At 42.9% G+C, this 12,726-nt stretch overlaps 1 long non-coding RNA gene across 1 annotated transcript in view; it reads right to left on the bottom strand.

Annotated features, from left to right (window-relative positions):
- Positions 1–216: 216 nt before the first annotated feature.
- The window catches only part of LOC138743991 (uncharacterized), a 45,582-nt gene continuing 33,072 nt past the window's right edge, over positions 217–12,726 (bottom strand). Inside the window, exons 2-3 of the long non-coding RNA XR_011345171.1 lie at positions 9,011–9,136; positions 217–355 (exon numbers count right to left, since the gene is read on the bottom strand). This is a non-coding gene — a long non-coding RNA (uncharacterized lncRNA). The remainder of the gene's footprint in view (positions 356–9,010; positions 9,137–12,726) is intronic.

Consider the following 12,726-nt stretch of genomic DNA (forward strand, 5'->3'; position numbering starts at 1 on the left):
GAGCGGCTGCTGTGGGGAGGTGTCAGGGACTGCTGGTGACGGTGGAGAGGTGACGGGACTAGCAGCGGGGAACATAGTCATGGATCAGCAACGGTGTTAGGGAGGTGTCAGTGACCAGCGGCAACGGTGGGTAGGTGTCAGGGACCACCAATGGTGGTGGAAAGGTGGTCCTCTTTTGTAAGAAGAGATCAGGTTTTTTTTTTGGTAAGTACTAAACATTATTTAATGTGAATTATCCACATGCGGCATTAAGTTGGCGCTCAAAAGCCCTGCCATTGTTTGTTGTTGTTGTTTAACCTCTGATACAGGTATTCTGCAGATGCTACTGTCCTGCTTAGTTCCATTGTTCTAAAATCTGAAAAAAAAACAAAAACAAAAAACGTTTAGCCCCATTTGAGATGAGAAGTTCTTGACTATATCAATAAGACACCACTTAAAGTCTTGGGACACAGCAGCAAGTGAGAATTTTGATGTATCTGTAAATTGTGCTACGTGTCTGGCATGAGGGATGAAAGGCCTGTTCCACTGCTGTACTCTTCCACAATAAATTCACATACTCATACTCCCTGATTAAAGGGTCATTGGCAGGTTCAGCACAGAGGTCAACTGTAAGACATATTGACATCTGACCTTCAACTCAGCTCAGATTCACCAGTCAATCTGAAACAGCCAAGGATGATGTTTCCATGTGGTACAGAGGGAATAATGCATGGATACTTATAAATGAGATACTAAGCTGAGACTTTGAACCTGTTCAGTGGAAAGGAAGAAAAGTAGGTGTGTTCTCCCCGGTGCCCTGATTATTGTTTATTCCTTATTCAACAGAGGTCATTGCTACACTACTGTTTGTAAACCCTCTTCTTCTTTCTTTCTTTGGCTTGGCTTCGCGGATGAAGATTTATGGAGGGGTATGTCCACGTCTGCTGCAGGCTCGTTGGTGACTGACAAGTCCGATGAGGGACAGGCAGGCACGGTTGCAGCGGTTGCAAGGGAAAATTGGTTGGTTGGGGTTGGGTGTTGGGTTTTTCCTCCTTTGTCTTTTGTCAGTGAGGTGGGCTCTGCGGTCTTCTTCAAAGGAGGTTGCTGCCCGCCAAACTGTGAGGCGCCAAGATGCACGGTTGGAGGCGATATCAGCCCACTGGCGGTGGTCAATGTGGCAGGCACCAAGAGATTTCTTTAAGCAGTCCTTGTACCTCTTCTTTGGTGCACCTCTGTCTCGTGGCCAGTGGAGAGCTCGCCATATAACACGATCTTGGGAAGGTGATGGTCCTCCATTCTGGAGATGTGACCCACCCAGCGCAGTTGGATCTTCAGCAGCGTGGATTCGATGCTTGCGGACTCTGCCAGCTCGAGTACTTCGATGTGGGTGATGAAGTCACTCCAATGAATGTTGAGGATGGAGCGGAGACAGCGCTGATGTTTCATGCTAATTACCTGCCATATATCCTGCTGTGACTATGCTTTAAAAAAAAATCACTCTATTATGTGTCTGGAGGTGTCCAGAAGCTGAGAAAGGAGATCCAATAATTTTACACCTCCTCTCTTCAAAATCTTGCTCATGAAAGAAAAAGCTGAAAAATGTTAGAAATCTCAAGAATATTATAGGGATCTGTAAATAAGCAAGTTATTCATCACCTATAAAAAGGCACAAGTTGTGACACGCCATATATATGTACCCTTTGTTAGAACTGAAACACATCAATCAATTACTTTTTTATTGTGCTAATGTCAATTAACTTGATAAGAATCTGCACAACTTTTGTTTATTTCTCTGACCAAATACTTTGAGTAACCAATCGTTATAAGGCACAGAAGATTGTTCTCATGTCAAAATTGAGGTAATGCCTTCTTTATTAAATTAAGTCCAACTGTCCATTCATAAATCATTTGTGATCATTCCCTCTGAGAGAAAATGGCAGTTAAAAAATAATCATAAATGCTGCAATTTAATTATAATTGTCCATGAGCATTTTTCTTTTTACAGACCACAATTCTGAATGGACGTTTATTTTCTCTATTACATTTGCACCAAAATATGTAACGTGCGAACAGTACCGTAAGACCATAAGATAAAGAACAGAAGTAGGCCAGTCGAGCCCACTCTGCTATTCCATCACGAGCTGATCCATCTTCCCTCTCAGCCCCTCTCCCCTGCCTTCTCCCCATAACCTTTGATGCCCTGACTATTCAAATACCTATCAATCTCTGCCTTAAAAACACCCAACGACTTGGCCTCCTCAGCTGCCAGTGATAGAAAATTCGGGAGGTTCACCACTCTCTGGCTAAAGAAATTCTTCTGCATCTCTGCTTTAAATGGGCACCCTTCAATCTTGAACTTGTGCCCTCTTGTCCTTGACTCCCATTCCATGAGTAACAACTTTGCCATATCCAACCTATCTAGGACATTCAACATTCAAAATGTTTCTATGAGATCCCCCTCATTCTCCTGAACTCCAAGGAGTACAGTCCAAGAACCAGCAAATGTTCCTTCATTCCAGGAATTATTCTTGTGAATCTTCTCTTAACTTTTTCAATGGCATCACATCCTTTCTAAAATAAGGGGCCAAAAACTGTACCTTTCATTCACCAGTGCCTTCTAAAGCTTCAACATTACAGCCCTGCTCCTGTATCATATTCCTCTAGATATGAATGCCACCATTGCATTCACTTTCTTCATCATCAACTCAAGCTGGAGGTAACCCTTAGACTGTCCTGCATAAGTCTCTCAAGTTGTTTTGCACCTTTGAATTTTCTCCCAATCCAAATAATCCTCAGCCCTTTTATTCATGCTAACAAAGTGCATGACCGTACACTTTCCAACATTGTACAGGCACTCCCTGACTTACAACCATAATTGGGATCAAAGGATCAGTCGTATCTTGAAATGGATGTAAATCGGAATTTTGCCCAAGTGCGTGGAGTACTGAAGTATTAAAGCAAACTTTTTAATCAAATGTTGTATTTGACAAATTAAAACAGAGTTACAGGGCATGTAAAAGCCAAAATGTGCATCCTTACCTTATTAGTTGGTATCCTGGGGTCCATAGGCTGGACGCGTCCATCTTGATTCTGGTGAGCATGCGCTAGTCTTCAGTTGGCGCATGCATGATGGGTTCACATATTGGAGTCGGCTTATTAGAGTTTAGTTGGCACATGAGCGAGAGTTAAGCGCCCTGATAATATTGAATTTGCACCCTTAACTCTCAGACATGTGCCAACCAAACTCCAATAAGCTGACTAACAAGGTAAATAGGCACATTTTAGCTCTTACATGCCTCGTATCCCTATCATAGTTTGTCAAATACAGCATAAACTGCACAAATGTTATCTTTTTTCTAATATTTATTTTTTTAATTCGTTAGTATGGGCGAATGAACGTAAGTCGCATAGTTCGCAAGTCGGAGAGTACCTGTATTCACCACTTCTTTGCCCATCTCATCTAAGGCTCTCTGCAATCTCTCCATTTCCTCCTACCTCCCTTTCCAACTTTCTTTATATCATGTGCAAGCTTAGCCACAAAGCCGTTTATTCTGCAATCAAAATCATTAGCTTAAAAAGAAGTGGCCTCAACAACAACCGCTGAGGAAATCCACTGATAACTGGAAGCTGTCTCTTCTTTTCTGCCGATCAGCCAATTTTCTACCCATGCTAGTATCTTTCCCGTTATTCAATGGGCTCTCATCTCATTAAGCAGCATCATGTGTAGCACCTTTTCAAGGTCTTTTGAAAGCCCAAATCTACAACATCCACTGCATCTCCTTTATCTAAAGCCTTCTTATGGTTTCTCAAAAAATTGCAGTAAGTTTGACAAGCAAATTTTTCCCTGAAGGAAATTATGCTGACTTTGGCCTATCTTGTCACGCATTACTCCGTAATCTCATCCTTGACAAGCAACTCCAACAATTTCCAAACCACCAATGTTAGGCCAACAGGTCTATAATTTATTTTCTGCTGTCTCCATCACTTTTTAAATGGTGGAGTTGCAATTTTTCATTCCTCCGGAACCATGCCAGAATATAATGATTCTTGAAAGATCATTAATTTATTTGTTGATAGCCCTTTGAATTGAAGACACGTTGTGATACAGTCCGGCTGTGAACATAAAGGTGACTCTACAGTCCCAGTGTGGAAGTGGAGAGTCAAGCACAATGGGGGAACTGCAGGTCCGTTGTTGTATTACGCCTTTGAAAATGGCGTTGCTGCCGGAGCCGCTGTAATGGCAGCGCTGCTGCTGGTTCAAATTTGCGGAAGCAAGGAGTGGAGATACAACTCTCCCACGGGGGCCAACCACCCAATCAACTCCCATCAACTCAACACAGGCTTTGAAGGAGGCAACAGGGTCTGCGCCCAAGATGGCAGCATCTACGATCGACAGCAGCCATGAGGAGTTGCAGACTCCAGGGGAGCGGAGGACTGGCGCAGGGCACCAGAAAGTGTGGAGAACATTCCCTGTCTGAGAAGGAGATGACCCATGGGTCAATAACCACAATGGCAGACCAGTGAGGGGGCTTTGTGGCTGAAAGGCCCATTCATGCAGCACGCTGTTGGTGACTCAAAGGAAAGAATCCATGGAGGATGTGGGCCACTGGAGACTGCTGTCGGGAGACTCGCACCAGGCTGCGGACTGCTGGAGACTGGTTCAAAACTGGCTGAAGGGGTACCAGATATCAGAACTGAGATGCAAGGGGGTGCCAAAGGCTCTGAAGGGTTCCTAAACATCTCAGAGGTTTGGATCTGGAGCTCGGGTTGCAGATGATCTGGACTCTGTGCGGCTACAGAGTTTGCAGAAGAGCTGGAGGAAAATCTATGAACACTCGGTGACTCTGGGGGACTCTCTTTTACTTCTTTTTCTCTGACTGTAAGAAGCACTTCAGGCGATTGCTTCCATGGCAAATATGTCTGCTTTACAGCAGGCAAAGGTAATTTCATGTTTTATTAAAACACTGTTTTATTACAATGACAATTAATTGAATCTTGAATTCTAGTGGCTGCTGCTTTGTGATGCTGTTCATGGTTTTCTATCAGTTTTTGGCAGCACCTATTTTCAAAACATGTAGGCTTCTTCATACATTGGGCTCACCAGTGGGTTCTGCCCTCAGCTGCAGCTTCTAGTTTTCTTAGCTAGATGTCACAGTAGCGTAGGGTTCCCTTCAAAGCATCTTTAAAGGGCTTGCATGGATGACCTTGAGGTCTCCTTCCAGTCCCCAGTTCGCCATAGAACATCTGATGAGGCATACGGTGGTTGTCCATTCTGATGACATGTTCCACCCACAACATCTGAGCTCTGATGATCAGGGACTCAATGCTAGTGGACTTTACGTGACCCAAGACCTCCAGGTTAGAGACACGGTCTTGCCAATGGATGCCAAGGATGGAATTGAGGGCGCACATGTGAAATTTCTCCATTTGTTTGATGTGATGTCAGTAAAGAGTCCAGGTCTCACATCCGTACAGGAGAGAAGGGATGACCACATCATAATGCCTCCATAATCTCTATAACTGTTTCTTTCAGAACCCAGTGGTGCATTCCATCTGGTCCAGGAGACTTATCTCCACTTGGCTCTTTCAGCTTCCCAAGCACCTTCTCTCTGGTGATATGACTGCACTCACCTCTCTTCCCTAACAGAATCACAATCAGAATTTATTGTCATGAACAAGTCAAGAAATTTGGTGTTTTGCGGTAGCATCAGAGTGCAAATATTCATATTATAACCATTTTGCGTCATTACTATAAATTTTTAAAAAGTGCATGAAAAGTAAGGCCGTCTCTTTGGTTCATTAATTATTCAGGAATCTGAGCGCCGTTGAGTGCTCATCTTAAGGCTCCAGTACCTTTTTCCTGATTGACACCCTTGAAAATCAGATATACAGCTTCCACAGTGAAGACTAATGCAAACTACTCATTGAGTTCCTCTTCCATCTCCTTGTCTCCCATTATAATTTCTCCATCTTAATTTTCTATCAATCCTATATCTACTCTCACCACATTTTCACTCTTAATTTACCTTAAAATCTTTTGTTATGTATTTTGTTGTTATTTGCGAGCTTCCTCTCTAAGTTCATATTTTCTTTCCCAATGACCTTTCTTTGCTTTCTATGAACTTTTAACAGCTCCTCAATCCTCTATCTTCCCACTAATTTTTGCTTCCTTGTATGCCCTTTCATTTGCTTTTACTTTGGCTTTGACTTCTCTTGTCAATTTTTTCATTCAAATATTTCTTTTTTTGAAATATATCTGTCCTGCACCTTCCTTATTTCTTGTAGAAACTCTAGCCATTGTTGCTCTGCTGCCCTCCCTGCTAATGCACCTTTCCAATCAACTTTGGCCAGTTCCTCTATACCTCTGTAGTCCCCTTTATTCCACTGGTATACTGACACCTCTGATTTTAGTTTCTCCCTCTCAAACTTGCAGGGTGAATTCTATTATATTATGATCACTGGCTCCTAAGGGTTCTCTTTCCTTCAGCTCCTCTGTCAACTCTGGTTCATAACAGTTGATAATTGTCATCTCCAGGGTTGGCTCAGCCACAGTCTGTGGTAAAAAGCCATCCTGAAAGCAGTCGATAACATTTCTCTTGGGTTCCAGAACCAACCTGGTTTTTCCAATCAACCTGCCTATTGAAATCCCACATGACTCATGCAACATTGCCCTTTTTGCATGCCTTCTCTAGCTCTCTCTGTATTTGCATACTACATCCTGGCTACTGTTTGGAGTCCTGTAAAAACTACCATCAGGGTCTTTTCACCCCTACAGTCTTGTAATTCTGCCCACAGGGATTCCATATCTTCTGATCCAATGTCTCCTCTCTCCAAAGATTTCATTCTATTTTGAACCAGCAGAACGACCCCACCCCTTCTTCCTACCTTCCTTCATTCCAAACCACTGTGTAACCACATATATTTAGTTCCCAGCTGTGGTCTTCTTTCAGCCATGACTCAATGATGGCCATGATGTCATACTTGCCAACTGCCAGTTGCACTTCTAGATCATTAATCTTATTTCTTATACTGTGGGCATTTAAATGCAAGACCTTCAGTGCTGTATTCATCAACCTTTTATATTTTGCTTACAAGGTACCCCAAGCTAATTCCTTAAACTTGCCCTATTGACTGCCTGTCCTTCCTCACAATCTCACTATGCAGTCCATCTATTTGTGTATCTTCTGTCCTATTCACTGCCCTCTCCATCCCCTGCCAAACTAGTTTAAACCCTTCTCAACAGTTCTAGCCAACCTGCCCGCCAGGATATTAGACCCCTCCTGTTCAGGTGCAATATTCCTTTTTGTTCAGGTCATACTTTCAGGTTGTACATCAGAATCCTGCCCCCTGCACCAACTCTTCAACCACACATTCATCTGCCATAACTTCCTATTCCTGCCCTCATTAGCGTGTGGAACCCATTTCATCCCTCATCACCATTCTGGGCCCCAAACAGTCCTTCCACGTGAAGCACCGTTTCACTTGTGAATCCACGGCCAATGCCAAGGGCGGACTTTCGCGGGCATTCCCCCCCCCCCCCATGAGTTATTGTGCACTCTCCTAACGTCACTAGAATTACTAGCATCCGCACGATATAAGCACGCGCATTTGTTTGTTACATCAGAGGGAGGGGGAAGTGTGAAGGCGGCGCACTGAGGAGGTACATAGTAGGTATGGCACCCGCTTCCCCCCCTCCCTCCCACTTTGAGTGAGTTTTCGAACATCAGTTTACGTGGTTACCCTAATGCCCCCAGATTAGACTTGATCTGATGCCGACTCTGTGTGAATCTGCAGGGGACATCTACTGCATCTGGTGCTCCCATTATGCTCTCCTTTACATCAGAGAGACTGGTGGCAGACTGCAGATCACTTTGATGAGCATTTCAGCTCTGTCTGTCACAATAGCGTGGATCTCCCTTTGGCCACCTATTTCAATTCCCATTCCCTTGCTGACATTTCTGTCCATGGTCTGATGCACTTGCCAGACTGAGGCCACCTACAAATTGGAGGAACAACACCTCATCTTTTGACTGGGAACCCTCCAACGAGACAGCATTAATATCAACCTCTCTGGCTTTCGTTAAACCCCACCCCCACCTCTTCCCCTCACATAGACATGATAAATTGTCACTTTTTCCCAATTAACACCTTTTGTTGGTCTGTATTCCTCCCCCAGCCAGCACTGTCCAAATTCTGAGATTTCCTGCTTGGCTCATGCTGCTTATCCTTTGAAAAGGGGCTCAGGCCCAGTAAACATCAGCAATATGTATTTTTATGAATGCCTAAAGACCTGGAAATCACCATCATTTCAGTGTGCTTTTACTATAATCACAGCATCTGTAGACTTTCATGTTTTACCACCTTTGCATCCTGCTTTTGAACTTCCTTCGTAACTCCTTATATTCCCTCTTTAGGACCTCATCTCTTTTCCTATCTATGTCATAGGTACCAACATGGACCACTGCAACTAGCTGCTCCCCGACCCACTTGAGAATGCTATGGATTCGATCTGACATGTCCTTGACTCTGGCAACTGGGAAGCAACCTACCACCCAGGAGTTTCGATCTTGTTCATAGAACCTCCTATCTGAGTCACTATGACAACTCTCCTTTTCTCCTGCCTTATCTTCTGAGCCGAGGGGCCACACTCTGTGCCAGAGACTTGACCGCCAAAACTTGTCCTTGAAAGATCGTTTCCCCCCCAACAATATCTAAAGCAGAATACTTATTGTATTCTGGGGTCCTCTGCACTGACTACCTATTTCCCTTCCCTCTCCTACCAGTCACCCAGTTGCTTGCCTCTTAGGTTTGACTGTCTCCTTATAGCTTCTTGCTATAAGCTCCTTTGCCTCCTGAAGTTCATTCAGGTCCAGATCTAGCTCCAGTTCTCTTACACAGACTGCAGGTGCATGCACTTCTTGCAGGTATAGTCATCAGGGACATTTATGCTGTCCCAGATTTTCCATATCCTACTATTAGCTGCTGTCTCCACTACCTTCTCTAGATTACTCAGAAAAGATTTTGACCTTACCTGTAGCACACCCTCAGCCTCTCCTTGATGAAGCCTTTCAAGCCAAAGCCATTGACTCTCTGTTGCTTTCATCCCAGGTGCTGTAGGTTTCTGTGAGGGGCACTGGACAAAGTGGCGACTCTCTGCCTTAAAGGTTGACAGAAGTTAAAGAATTTCATGTATGTAACTTTCTAAATGACAATAATGAAACCTTTACCTTTTTTTTAACCTTTCTTTCCCTCTTAAAACATTTTATCTCTAATATTCCCCAGTTCTGATGAAAATGTCAACCTGAAATGTTAACTCCTAATCATTCTCTCCATAGATGTCTCATGTTCGATCAAGTATACTGTATCCAGTATAACATTTGTTTTGCATTTGATCTGAAAATTAATTTATAAGCGGCAATCACAAATTGTAGGTGTTACAAAAAGTTTACAGTTTGGATAAGGCATTCAGCCCCGTAGATCCTTACCATTATTTTTTTTTTAAATTAGAGATACAAAGCAGTTTTACCCCTCAAACCCATGCTGCCCAAATACACCTGTGACCAACTGGCCTATGAACCATGTATATCTTTGGAAGGTGGGTGGAAAGTAGAGGACCCGGAGAAAACCCAGTCAGGCACGGGGTAAACAATATTAAGCTTCCTCCCACCTTTCATCATTTCACCTCCTCAAAAGATTTTTTAAATCCTTTCTCTAACCTATTCTTATCAAATTCTTTCAAGTTCAGTATTCAACTCATTTGATCCCTGTAACATTTGAAAGATATTTCTCCAGTATTGTGTCCTTCATATATTAATGGGTCTCTCACCTGCAAATGGAAATAGTTTTTACCTTTCCACACAATAGAGCTCTTTTATATGACCATTATCAGGTCCCCCCTTTTTCTTGAAATATATTAGATCATAGAACATCCATGTACATGGCTAAAGGGACACTGTGTCATTTTCATTATATGTATGCATGTGTGTGCTAATTCTGTGCCAGAAAACAGTGCATACAAAGTCATTTTGGGTGTCTCAAGGCTTGTGCTTGCATCTATCATTATGCATTTCTTATGCATCTCTGGGGTCTAACATCAGATTCAGGCCTCTTGATTATAATCAATCATGAATGAACACTGCAATCAATATTTTCCCAATCAAATGCAGCCAAACCAGCAGTCATTAAAGGGGACCATATTGTGTGTGCTTGTGTGTGCTGTTTGCTATCACTCCTGTCCTCACTGCCCAGATTGATAATGTTCTCTTCAACTATAAATGATGCAACGCACCTTGAAGATCATGAATAATTTGTGTGCCACATCATCCATGAGACACCTTGCCAGCTGAAAATGACCTATTTATGCCTCTTCTGTTTCCTGTTAGCCAGCCAATCTTCAACCTGCATGAGGAGCTTTTATTTTCTGCAATAACCTTTGATGCAGCATCTTATCGATTGCTTTCTAGTTTTTTTTTAGTAAAGCACATCCACCAGTTCTCCTTTAGCTATAGCACATGTTCTTCAAAGAACGCCAGTAAATTGTTCAAGCGTGACTTCCACAGAGCCCTATTGAGTTTGCTTGATTACCTTGAACTTTTCTAAGTACCCTGTTATAGCATCTTTAATAATAGTTTCTAACGTTTTATCTTTGTCAGATATTAAATTAAATAGCCTGTAATCTCCTGTTTTCAGCCTCCCTCTCTTTTTGAACAAAGGAATTAGACTTGCTCTAATGGAACCTTCCCCAAATCTAGAGACTCTTAGAAAATTAAAATCACTGCTTCAGCTATAGCATTAGCCACTACATTTAAACCCTTGACTAAGGTCCATCAGGATCCAAAGATTTGTCAGCCCACAGCTACCACAAAATGCTCAGTACCTCTGTCTGGATATTGTAATTTTCATTAATTCCTCTCTCCTTCCAATCTCTAATGAGATATACATGGTGACTTGTTAAATTGGATTAAAAAGTGGCTTCCTCACAAAAGATAGGTGTTTTTTTTTGACTGGAACTCTGTGACCAATGGTCTTCGGCAGGGATGGATGCTGAATCTTTGTCGATTGTGAGATACAGTACACGTAAAAGAATTGGATGAAAATGTAGGTGGCCTGACCGTAAGTTTGCAGATGACATGAACATTGGTGGAGTTATGGATAGTGAGAAAGTTGTTAAGGGACACAGCAGAATCTAGATCAGTTAGAAATTTGAGCAAAGAAATGGCAAATGGAATTTAATCTGTGAGGTGCCATATTTTGTGAAGACTAATATAAAAGGAAAATATGCAATGAACAGTAGGAGTCTTTGGAACATTCATGTACAGAGAGATCTTGAAGTGAATGACTGTAGCTCTCTATAAGTGGAGATACAAGTCGATGGGGGAGGGGGGGTAAAGAAGGGGTAAGGTATTCTTTTATTCACAAGTCAGGGTTCTGAGTATAATTGTTGGCAGTCATGTTCCAGCCACATTTGCAGTATGTGTGAAAATTCAATGCTGGAGAAACTCAGCAAGTCTTTATGTAGTAAAGATACATAGCCAAAGTTTTGGGCTTGAAACCCCTTGTTGTGCACAGTTCTGGTCACCATACTATTAAGTTTATTTTTAACAAAGTGCCAATAAGGTTCTTTTGCAAGTTGACTGCCAGGAAAAGAATACAATTACGGAGTATAGGATTGCAGTGAAATAAAATGTCATTAACACCAAGCAAGAGTAACATGATTACATCACTAAGAATGATGTGGACACTTTGGACAGGGTGCAGAAGAAATCACCAGTATATTGCCTGGATTGCAATGTGTTAGCAATGAGGAGAGATGGGTCAAATTCTGATTGTTTTTTCTGCAACATTGGGCTGAGTAGCAAACTGATATAAGTATACAAAATTATGAGAGGCATAGATAGGGCCAATAGTCAGTCATTTTCCAAGATGGAATTGTCAAGTAATAGAGGGCATACGTTTAAGGTGAGAGGGTGAAAGTTTAAAGGAGGGTTATAAGCAATTATTTTTTTCCTCACACAGTGGTAGCCACCTGGAATATGCTGAAAGGGGAGGTGGTAGATGCAGATATGAAAGCAACATTTACGAGGTGCTTAGACAGACACATAGGTGTACCTCGGATATGGCAGCCAGGCAAGGTGCCAATTGAATGAGGGCACCACTGTCCCCACCTCACCCGCCCAAAATCGAACCCCTGAGCCCAACGATGATCCTCGCCTTTCGCCTCGTACTCATTACCCGCCTACCCAACTGCTGATCCTGATCCTACTGCGACGCTGCCCAAGAAAGGCCAACATCTAACTCCCTAGCCTCACTGATCCTAGCCCTGACTGTCTGTCACCTCCCCCCCACCCATCTAACTCCCAACACCTGACCATCTCAACCTTGCTGATCCTACCTCTTCCCTCCCTCTCCCACCTTGCAATGGAGTCATATAATTTATTCCCTTCAGCAGGGAAAGATCCTCCTGCCTTTGTGCTATGTCAGAAACAGATGCCAAGAAATGATTTCCTGGTTAGAAGATGCCAGGGAGAGATCTCCGGGGCTTGGTGCTGCATTGAACAATAGTGGATCTGCCCTCCCAGAATTCTGTGTGCTAGAGAAACCTCTCCATGAGTGTTCCATGCATACAGCCCTTTCATTATGCCAAACATGGGGGCTTTAAAGGAAAAGATGGCTAGTTCCTTGCCTGCCCGCAGTCTGTCTGTCTCTCTCCTCACCCTTTTTCTCTCCCCATTTTTCTCTCCCTTCCTG

This window comes from Narcine bancroftii, chromosome 10 (genome assembly GCF_036971445.1).
Source record: "Narcine bancroftii isolate sNarBan1 chromosome 10, sNarBan1.hap1, whole genome shotgun sequence".
NCBI lineage: Eukaryota > Metazoa > Chordata > Chondrichthyes > Torpediniformes > Narcinidae > Narcine > Narcine bancroftii.